Source organism: Chiloscyllium plagiosum, unplaced genomic scaffold (assembly GCF_037043375.1).
Source record: "Chiloscyllium plagiosum isolate Xiang-an unplaced genomic scaffold, Cpla_swu_hap1 HiC_scaffold_24, whole genome shotgun sequence".
Taxonomy (NCBI): Eukaryota; Metazoa; Chordata; class Chondrichthyes; order Orectolobiformes; family Hemiscylliidae; genus Chiloscyllium; species Chiloscyllium plagiosum.
In genome coordinates, this window is record NW_028270162.1 from 36410639 (window position 1) to 36421485 (window position 10847).

The 10847-nt window shown below is 38.4% G+C and overlaps 1 long non-coding RNA gene across 1 annotated transcript; it reads left to right on the forward strand.

Annotated features, from left to right (window-relative positions):
• Positions 1-914: 914 nt before the first annotated feature.
• On the forward strand, positions 915-6442 carry LOC148145394 (uncharacterized). The gene is made up of 2 exons (XR_015761267.1): positions 915-4044; positions 5688-6442. It is a non-coding gene; the product is annotated as an uncharacterized LOC148145394 (long non-coding RNA).
• The last annotated feature ends 4405 nt before the right edge of the window (positions 6443-10847 follow it).

Sequence of the window (10847 nt, forward strand, 5' to 3'; positions counted from 1 at the left end):
AAGCAATGCAGAAATAGCACATAATGTTTTCTCCTGATTCACTACAACACTGTCGCAGAGTGATAAGAGTACTGTTGTTTAAATGTAATTTGTTAAAGCATTCTGTTCAGTTGCAAGGAATTTAAATAATTTGCTGTGATATTCCTCTCCTCACAGGGAAGTACTCCTACACTGATTTTTTGTTGTTGTTGAAAAGACACTCTACTGTTTGTAATGTTTGAATTGAGAATATTTGTCTATCTTGTAATTAACTTGCACATTGATACTTAAGTCATAAAACATGCACTGAAAGAAAAGTACATTTTGCTTTAGTACTTCTTTATGAATGATGAACAGTATACTTTGGCTCTTGAGTAATGAATTCCTTAATTTCTAAAATAAGGTCTCCTAGTATCTAAGAAATATCTTTACAGTAGCAGTGGATGTTAGAAGTTGTGTTATTCAGATTGCAAGCTTTCTCCCACTGCAGCTCAGAACTTGATGTCTGGATACTAAAGGCTGAAAAAATTCAATTTACTTTGAAAGCTATGAAGCCACTCTGTACTGTTATAACAGATAAACATTTTTAACAACATTTATAAAAAGGTACTTAAGCTCCACAGATCAGTGCAGGTGGTTTGAACATACTAGCTGCTAATAAAATAGGCCAAGATGAACAATTAAAGAAGGATTAAAGCATGACAGAGATGTCTTTAATTGCCTTCTTTGCAGTTCCAGAGAAGCGGAAGGAATTGACGAGCCCCTAGTGGGTATATTAACTCCATTCTGCCTCATCTGTCTCACCGGCATTCTTATTTAATTCTCTTCTTCTGAAATGATTAAGTATTTTTGAAAAATATTACTTTGATGTCTTGTTGCCTATAGTCTCCCAATTGGCGAAAAATGAAGTCTTTGAATTTCAAATAGGTTTTGCAGCTGAGTACTTTTCACCATTATTATGATTTTCGGGGTGCATTCAGTAAATTTATCATGACCATTTACAAAGATGAAAAGTTCCAACATATGTATTGTTCAACAGATCAATTGTGGAGTGAGATTCATGTAGGTCAACATTTAATGGTTAGAATGCCTGGGAAGTTTATACAGTGATGTCATATTAATAAATTACAAGATAAAGCAATTTATATAATTGTGGGATCTAGGCTATCTAATCAAACGCCATAGCCCAAAGACTAATTGCCTAACTCCTACGTGCCATTTTAAGCATTGTTTTAAATATGACCTGTCATGGTTGCAGCAGAACTCCATGGTGTTTCCAAACTATAGTGAGTCATTCTCACCTCCATATCACAAAAAAGATATCAAGGCACTGGAGAATATTGGAGGTCATTTACAAGGAAGATATTGCAACTAAGAAGGTACACCCATGAGGAAAGACAATGCAGACTGCTACTTTGTTCTGTGGGAAAGGGAAGGTGTAGGGGAACAATAAATATCTTTATGATCACAAAATGGTTCATTAAGATAAACTCAATGGAGATGCTTCAGTTTCCTGTGGAGACTAGAAGTAGGGTCAACAAATATAAAAATAGTCACTAATAAATCCAGTAAGGAATTCAGGATAACTTTTTTCACCTAGAGAGTGGTTAGAATGTGAATTCACCAGCACATGGAGTGTTTGAGAAGAATAGCATAGCTGTCTGCATGATGAAGCTAAATAAACGGGAGAAAGACATAAGAGATTTGGTTAATAGGGCTAATTGAAGATGAATGGAAAGAAGCTCATGTGGAACATTAAACCAGGACAGACCAGTTGGACTGAATGACCTGTTTCCATTCTATTCATTCCATATAAATCCATGGTGGTTATCCCCACCCAATGAAAAATGGCTGGGATTTAAAATCATTCTGGGCTGAGGCTGACATCTATCCTATAATTTCACACTTACGATCTGAGAGAGAACTTTGAGATGACATGAAGCTTTAAGACTGCTTCAACCTGGAGATAATTTGAGTACAAGCTCAAAGATGAAGATTCACTGGAAGGCTACAAAAAATAAAGAGCAAGTTCACTTTTAAAATGCATCAGATTGTCACTGGCTGCTGATCCAGGATCAAGGATTACAAACTGCTCAGCAACCAGGATCTGAGGGCAATTATCATTCCTCAATGTGGAATAAAATCACCAGTAAGAAGAGTGTGAATGGTTTACATGCAGCCTAATTAGCAGTTATTATTAGATCCACCAAAATCTAAATTTTAAATTAAACCTGAATGGAGATCCAGGAATTGCAGCAGTTAGAGTATTAGACAAACAAATGTCATTGGGCAGGTTCCTATTAATTGACATGAATGGATTTTCAAAATCAATTGACAGGAAATAGTAGGCACTGCAGCTGTGATTTTCCATTAAAGTGTTTGCTGCAATGTAAGACCCTAATACTTGTGTGGGCTTTGAATAAAGTACAATCCATTAAATGACCATTTGCTGATATCTTCACCAGTTATTTCTGGTCTACAATTCTATTACTTTTGACCTTTCAGCTTCCAGACATTTTTCATGAAGCTTTATGAATTTTTCCACTGCCAGAATGACCCACCTGAGTGTTTCTGATATAACGTCATCCCTCTCTCTACACTCTGCTGCAGCACAATCCATTCTACTAGTCTGCTCTTTGTATCAATGCCATACCATACTTGTATTCTGATCAAATTGCCATGGCATCTGCAGGGAAGTTTTCTTAGGCTACACTTAGAGCCAAACAAAAGTGTAGATGTGGTTTATATTGTGGTTTGTGTCCCGGAGATTACATCGCAATGACTCTCACCAAGCTCTATGTGTGAATTGGACCTTTCTCAAGCTTATGGCTTGTGTCTGTTCCTCAGTTCCATAATGACATGCTTGACTAACTGCACACAGTGCAGTGAGCAGTTACCAATCCCACTTAATCAAACAATGTCTAAATCAACACAACATTTCTTCCCATTGTAAAACTAAAGAACCTTATTATAAATTAAGCCATCATAAATAACAAACACATGAACATTTTATTTCTTAGAGTTCAGAGGATGCCCACATTCTCTAAATACTGAAATACTTTTGGAAGTAAGAAAGGGACAGTCTTGGAGTCTTTGAACTTGAGGTTAGCTTTCTGCCTGGGCATTTCAATGAGGGATGATAAACATTGCATTCACTCATAGGAAGTATCTCTTCATAATCACCATTCTTGAACATCCTCATTTGCTTGCTCATTAGCTTCTTGCATTCCATTTTGTGCTGTTTTCAAACAGATAGATGTTGATACCAAGTATTGTTTAATTTGTTTTGTTTCTGTGATGCAAGTATTCTGTTCCATTCTGGTCATTTTTGATAACATAATCTCTGGCTTCAAATCATGGTTTCCTTGTGCATGTCCACTTGTATGCCTTTATCCAGTCACTGTGATTTTTTTTCTGCTTTCATTCTGACCTTTCTCATTGGGAAGTGCTGAAGTCTTCAGAATAGTCAGTGGCAGGAGTAAGTTTTGACCCATTATATGTTTGGCCTATATCTACCTAGTCAAAGAATGTGGAAGGATCATTATGCCTGAGGTCAGATATGAATAGATTGTTCAAATGTTTTCTTCTCTGATGTGCTGGCTCTCTGAAACAGTCAATATTACCATTTGATTTCTCACAATGTTCTCACAATGTCAGATGGTGATGAATTTTGTCGTTTGTTCGGAATCCATGAACTGACTGGAAATAGACTGCAGATCATTATCTCTCTTGATAGTCTTCAGCAAACCCCATTTAGTTTAGAATATCAATGACTGATTAGCAGTCATGAAATATACTGCAGTTATTTTGATCTCTGTAGGTTATGAACAATAAATAAAAATAATGGATTCATTAGAATGAATTAACAATTCTCCAAACGTATTTACTTCCAGTTGTTGCCATGATATTGTTTACCATTGAGTCCACTCTAGAGGTATAGGACGTTTTTACCGACTGCGGTGGCTACTTGGTATCTGATGAACTCTATGTGCATCGACCTATTGCTGGCTATCAGACACCTCCACAGGATCATTCTTTCACCTTGACAACACCAGGATGACCTATGTAAGTAAGATGTATCACACCCTGCAGTAGTACTTTTGGGATAATTGCTTAAGTTCTACAAGTGCCATATTTGTCAACCCACAATGCAACTCATTGTGACTGTTTCTTCCCCTACTTCGTGATGCCTCCCATTTTTCTGACTAATTTTCTGCAGTGTGTCATCTTTCACTGATGCTGCATTTAATTTTCAAGCTACTCAATTGCACAAACCTTCAAGATACTCAATCTTGAACTTGTACATATGAGGGCAATCTACCATTTATAGATGCACAGAGGTCAAGGTCTTGATCCTGACCCGTTAACAGTCAGGTCAACATTTTGTGATCAGCACAGAAAATATGTTATCTCCCACAGAGGTACATGTGCCAACATTCACAAGTGTTGATGCAGTTATTCACTTCTTTCTACATACAGTGAGAGTACTGTTCCAGTTACATTTTCTGATTCATTTATTGTGATATATGTTTCTACAAGTAGATTGAAACACATGGGAAGTGGTGGGGGTTCTCTTTGCCTTTGACATGTCAAATGATGCTTGCTGTGCAATTGTTCAGCCCTATTTTGCATCTTTACACAATAGGTTCACAATGTCTGCATCTTTAATAATACATCTGTGATAGACTGTGGTAGTGTAGAGGAACGATGCCAAGTCTATCACATTGGATAGGGTCAAAAGCACTATTACAATGTTTTCTTCAGGCTTTACTCCAACTGCTGTCACTCAGGGCAGAATCTTATAGTGTCTGAACAATGTGGGTTATGATGAGATATGTAGCAGAATGGGACAGGATATCCAGCTAGGCTGATCCTGACAAGGAATATCTCGCTGTATCTTTTATGCCTTTCACAAATAGCAAGGTGAGTTTCTTGCTAGGCAAAGGTGAGTTGTCTTGTTAAACACCTATTGACAACCCAACTCGATCTCATTAATGTTTAGCTTTCTGTCTTACCGGTCTCACCAAACAAGCTAGGCATTGAGAAATCTCAGCAAGGAAACCAGAGCAGGTACTGGGCACTTTCAGCTCACTTATTGCTGCCAAAAAACTCCACATTGGCAATTGGGCATCCACACCATTTCAGACCTCAGTCCATGGGGACTGGCCACGTGTACCCCATGTCCTTAGACATTGGCATCCGTTATGGGCAAATCTGTAAGAACCTCCATGATACATCTCTAATCCATTTACAGGATGCTATTGCATTTCAACGTTGCACCAGTAACTCTCATTGTAATGCTATAGCATTACATGGAATGGACCAGGCTCTTACCACACTGTCATAGCACTCACTTACTTTGATCCTACCTGGATGCTCATGCCATTCCTGCTTTGCCTTATTTTGTCCTTTTCCCCCACAGCTAGAGATACAAAGCTCACATTATTGCTGCCTTGCCTTGTCATTTGGCGCAGACACATGGTTTGTCATGGTTGTTATCAGGACTCCATAAATTTGAAGGACTTAGCCTTTAGTCATGGAGTCCTGCTGCCATAAGACAAGGGCAGTCTCTGATACCAGTCCAGGAGCTTGGACAAGGTCAATCAGCCACTTGGGGTGGTCAGAATTAGGACCCTCTCCTTATAAGAATAACGAGATAATTATTGGTCAGCCCAGTGTCCAACTTGAGTCTTTCTGCCCTCTTACAGGAAACTTTCCTCCCGGAATGAGAGAGAGGCAGGTATTAAGGGAGACGAAAATGGATGATGCACTAAATCAACCATGGGCCCAAAACTGGGCATTCTAATTTGACCCACAGTCGGACGAATCAGACCTGACAGAAAATTAGTCAAACTCAATTAAACAGCAATCAGCAGCTGTCGGCTATGGAGAACAGTGGAAACCAAGGTCAAAGAGGTCACAAAGGTTTGGGGGAACCAGTTACAACTGATCGAGAGTTGTGTGTTGGAAAAGTATCGATGAGACTTTCTGGCACCTTGACTTCCAGCCAGTGCCTAAGGTCATGCACTTTACACCTCCCTGGCATGGCAACACTGAAGGGTGTTGGTACAAACTCATTGGTACTTTGGCCAAAGAGCACAGAACATTCAGGAAGGTCTGGAGCGAGGGCGATAAAAACACACAGGTGGAAGACACTCCCTGAGCAAAGACTCTCAGCAATGGCTCAGGACAGAACACCATGTGACAACCCAAAAACACCCAGGAGAAGATCCACCCTGACCTGCAAGACCCACCTTCATAGGAAAGAGCCAGGTCTACATTTGTGAAGAAAGAGAATCCAAAGGCTAGCACAAACGTGTAGATCATTTCAGAAAATATCCTTTCTTAGGCATATGGAACAAGAAGGAGTGTAAATATTGTGAAAATTTGAGAAATGCTTTTTTTGAGAAATGCTTTAATAAGGACATTTTATTGATAAAATAGAGTTGAACTACAAACAAAATCCTGTGTCCCTTTGTCCATCTCATTAACAAGAGCACTTGGGTAAATGTTTTTAATACATAAACTGTGATCTAGCTGTGACCAAAATGGTTGACATATTTCTGTACAAGGGAACTGTCATTCAATTTTAACAAGATTCATTTTGAAGCACAATGAGAAATTTAGTACATAGAACGCAGAACAGTACAGCATAGGAACTGCTCCCTCAGCCTATGATGATGTTGTGCCGAACATAACACCAAAGTAAACAAATCCCTTCTGCATGTCCTTGGCCCATATCCCTCTAAATTCCTGAGGACAGTAGCAAGAGATTCGGTAAAATTCATCCTTTATTAATTGAACAAGGAAATTAAGGGCTCAATCATGGGATGTGTTACTGTTTATTGTCAGGGTAGCTATCCAGTCACAAGAGGAAACGGAGACATATGTGTTTTTGTGAATTTATTTCTGAGCTACTCAGTATGTTTAATAGGTGCCTATCTGGGAAATGGCTGATGGAGAATCTTTGGTCCAGCTGATGCTGAGTAAGAGCACCCTTTTGTATGCAGGAATTAAGAGGTTCAGGATGGTCTGAAATTCACTTGTAGTGTAAGCCACAACTACACAGTTCTAATCCACAGATGTACTGGATGGTCACCTTCGTCTGCCTGTCGGCCCATTGAGGTGAATCAATACGTCTTAGCACCAATCTGCAAAAGTTAAAACCATTCCCCCCGCTCTTAAAGGAGAAGTATATCTTGGCTGCAATTGGTGTCTCTGATCAGGAGATGAGTGTAATCCTGTAGGGAAATATTGAAGCAGCTGTAACTGTTTATCTGATACATTCCACCAAAGTTTTGCCTGAAACATTGACTCTCCTGCTCCTCAGATGCTGCCTGACCTGCTGTGCTTTTCCAGCACCACATTCTCGACTTTAATCTCCAGCATCTGCAGTCCTCACTTTCTCAATGTTACGGAAATTCAGAGCTAAAGAAACTTTCATTTGGATTCTCAGGGAAGTGGGTTAACCAGAAGCTGGAAGGACTGGGACAGGGAGTAAAATTAATGTGTTCAGGACTTTGCAAAGAATGAGCTAATTCAGAAAATAATAATCACAAATTCTAGAAGTCTGAAATGAAAAAGAAAGCAGGTCAGTTGCCTTTTGAAATATTAAGTCATATTGTGGGTAGGAATTCAGAATGCCAATTATATCTTTAAAGTATTTTATATTGTCATTGAAGAAAATAAAATTGTGGATGGACTACGATGTGCTTTTTATTCCTTTTTAAATGTGCAAATGACAGACTTTATTTGCAAATAAGGTGCAATGTGATTTTGATTCTTAAATATTCGTGAACAGGTTGCGTTGTCTGTTTTCCTGTCTGCCATCTGGCGTGTTACTGTCGTGTGAAAGCTATTTAATCAAATGTGTCCTTCACAATAGAATCAAAAGGTTTCCTGTGCGGGCAGAAGCATTAGTGAAGGACAGTGAAGCACTCTCAGACTAATGAGACTTTCCCCATGAGCAAGTGAAACTTATTTATTTGCAAGTTGAGAGTAACGTAATGTTTCATTCTTTTCTCTTGGGCTAGGATTTAAGTGTCAGCTTTCTCAGTCAGTAATGCACTCAGCACTGAATCAAAAGATTTTGGTATGATCATACAATCTGAGTTTAGTGTGGAAGGAGTGCTGAATTCTTGGAGATATCATTGTTTGGGTAAAATAGTACATCAAAGCCTATCCTAATTATTTATATAAATATTAGGCATTCTAAGGTACTATTCAAAGAGGCAAGCAAAGTTTTATAATATTTTGAACAACATTTGCGCCCCCCCCCCCCAACAACTAAGCAAATCAAGTGGTCACTTACTGCATTGCAGTTACGGGATCTAGTTGTGATCAAAATAATTGACACATTTCTGTAAAAGGCAACTGTCAATCAATTTTAAATAGAATGTGTGAAGTACAATCAGAAATTTCTGAAAGAAGTAGCAAGAGATTCGATAAAATTCATCCTATTGTTAATCAAACAAGGAAATTAATGGCTCAATCACAGGATGTATTATTGTCATTGTCAGGATAGCTACCCAGGCATAATAGGAAACGGAGTTTAGATTAAAGTGGTGCTAGAAAAGCACAGCAGGTCAGGCAGCAGCCGAGGAGCAGGAAAACCCTGGTTTCCAGCATCTGCAGTCCTCACTTTTGCCATAATAGGAAACGTGTGTTTTTGTGAATTTATTCCTGACCTACTCAATATGTTTAATGACATTTGGAGATGTAGGTGGCTCTCTAGGAAAGGGCTGATGGAGGACTTTTGTTGAGTGAGAAACTAACACTTCTTTGGAAATAGGCCAACTAACAAGGAAATTTTTATGATTTATATTGTAGGTGCTAAACTAAAACTGTGCATGAAATGGCAATATTTAAATTTGTTATTGTCATGCAGTATAATGTAATGTACATAATGTATGTTACACAACATTTGTATTGCAATACATTCCCTTTTCAATAAGCTTCAACATGGTTGTTATTGGATGTGTAAGGGCCTATCCAGCTTAAATACTTGTAGTTCACATTTAATATATTCGGTGTGGCATAAGGTTAGTTAAAACTGGAGGCTCATTATAAACATAGTCCGTTATCTTGAATTATACTCTACCAAGTGCAGAAAATTAAAAAAATAAAGCCAATAATCCCTAAATTTGGCCTTCTGCTTTGTTTTCCTGTGACAAGGAGTGAGAACTGAGGAGAGCTTGACAGCAGCATTGCCTCTATGTTATAACGATTGTTCTCAGTGACTCTTTGGCAGACGCATACTGTGTACAGTAACTGCTCAATTTTCTTGTGCCCTTTTCAAGTGGTTTCACTTCATTAAGTCATCATTTAGAAATTTGTCATGTATTTTTGTGTTTTAAAATTAATTTGTGCTGTTCTTCCAGTTAGGCTTCAGTGAAAGATGGAATCTTCAGGCATTACTTAGCACAAATTGGTGTCCTTTTTCATGGAATTGTTTAAGGTAATGAACAACAGCATCATTACAGAATTGTTCATTTAAATCTCCCTCAGTATAGGATCAATTGAACCTCCTGGACTTTATCAGTTCAGGATTTGTTCCCCACAGTATATAGGTCATTTACGATGAATATATTGCAGCATATGGAGTTCTTCTTAAGTCTAAGAATGGCTCATATGTTGGTGTGCGATTGCTTTTTGTGTCAGCCATGTTGGTGGGGGTGAGGTGGGATGGGGGGAGGTGGGGGGGAAGCGGGGAGGTGGGATTATCACCTTTACATGGAAGATGGTTTGAATTGTTGAGTCCTTCACTGAGACTTGAGTACAACAATCCAGGCTGATGACCTAGTAATGTCCTGAGAGAATGCTGCACTGTCAGAAACACCATCTTTTGGTTAATATGTTAAACTGAGGCCCAGTATGACCTCTTTGATGGACCTCATAAAAGATCTCACAGCTCTGTTTTGAAGAAGAGTAAGAGAGCTACGTTTGGTGTTCTGGTTAAGATTTATCCCTCAGTCAGCATCACAAAAAGATTATGTGGTTATTTGGGTGGCTCAGTGGTTAGCACTGCTACCTCACAGCACCAGTGACCCAGGTTCAATTCCAGCCTCAGATGACTGTCTGTGTAAAGTCTATGCATTCACCCTGTGTCTGCATGAGTTTCCTCCCACAGTCCAAAGATGCGCAGGTTAGATGGATTGGCCATGCTAAATCGCTCATAGTGTCCAAGGGTATACAAACTAGATAGACTGTCCATAGGAAATGCAGAGATAGAGTAGGGATTTAGATCTTTTAGGGTCGACGTAGACTCAATGGGCTGAATGGTCTGCTTCTACACTGTAGGGATTCTATGATTATCACATTGCTGTTTGGAGGAAGATAAGTTGAAGTTAGCTTCCACATTTCCTACATTAAAACAGTGACTATGTCACAAGCACTTCATTGAGTGCAAAACCTTTGTACATCCTGTGATTGTGAAGGGTGCTATATAAATACCAGATCTTCTTTTTCCTTCTCACAGCACTTGCACACTTGTGAATGAACACATTTAACAAATATGAGTCTCTGACAATGAACAATTTAAGTAACACTTTACTAAATCTAGTAAAGTTTTCAAGTTTACTAATATTGTGAAAACCAAATTCACAGACCAATAAGTCAAAAAATCTTTATCACTGTTTTCCCGAACCAAATACTTAAAAGTACAGTTTTTACAGACTATAATTAAATTTTAAAGTACTATAATTAGTGACATTTTAATATTTATTGTCAAGTGAACTGTAGATTAATAGGTTACCTAGTCTAAGATAGTTCATTTACTGCACTTTTTGGACAAAGAATAATATTACCTCTACTTTTGTGTTTATTTAAACAAAGAGGTCAGAATATTTTGAAACAAACAACCCACCTGT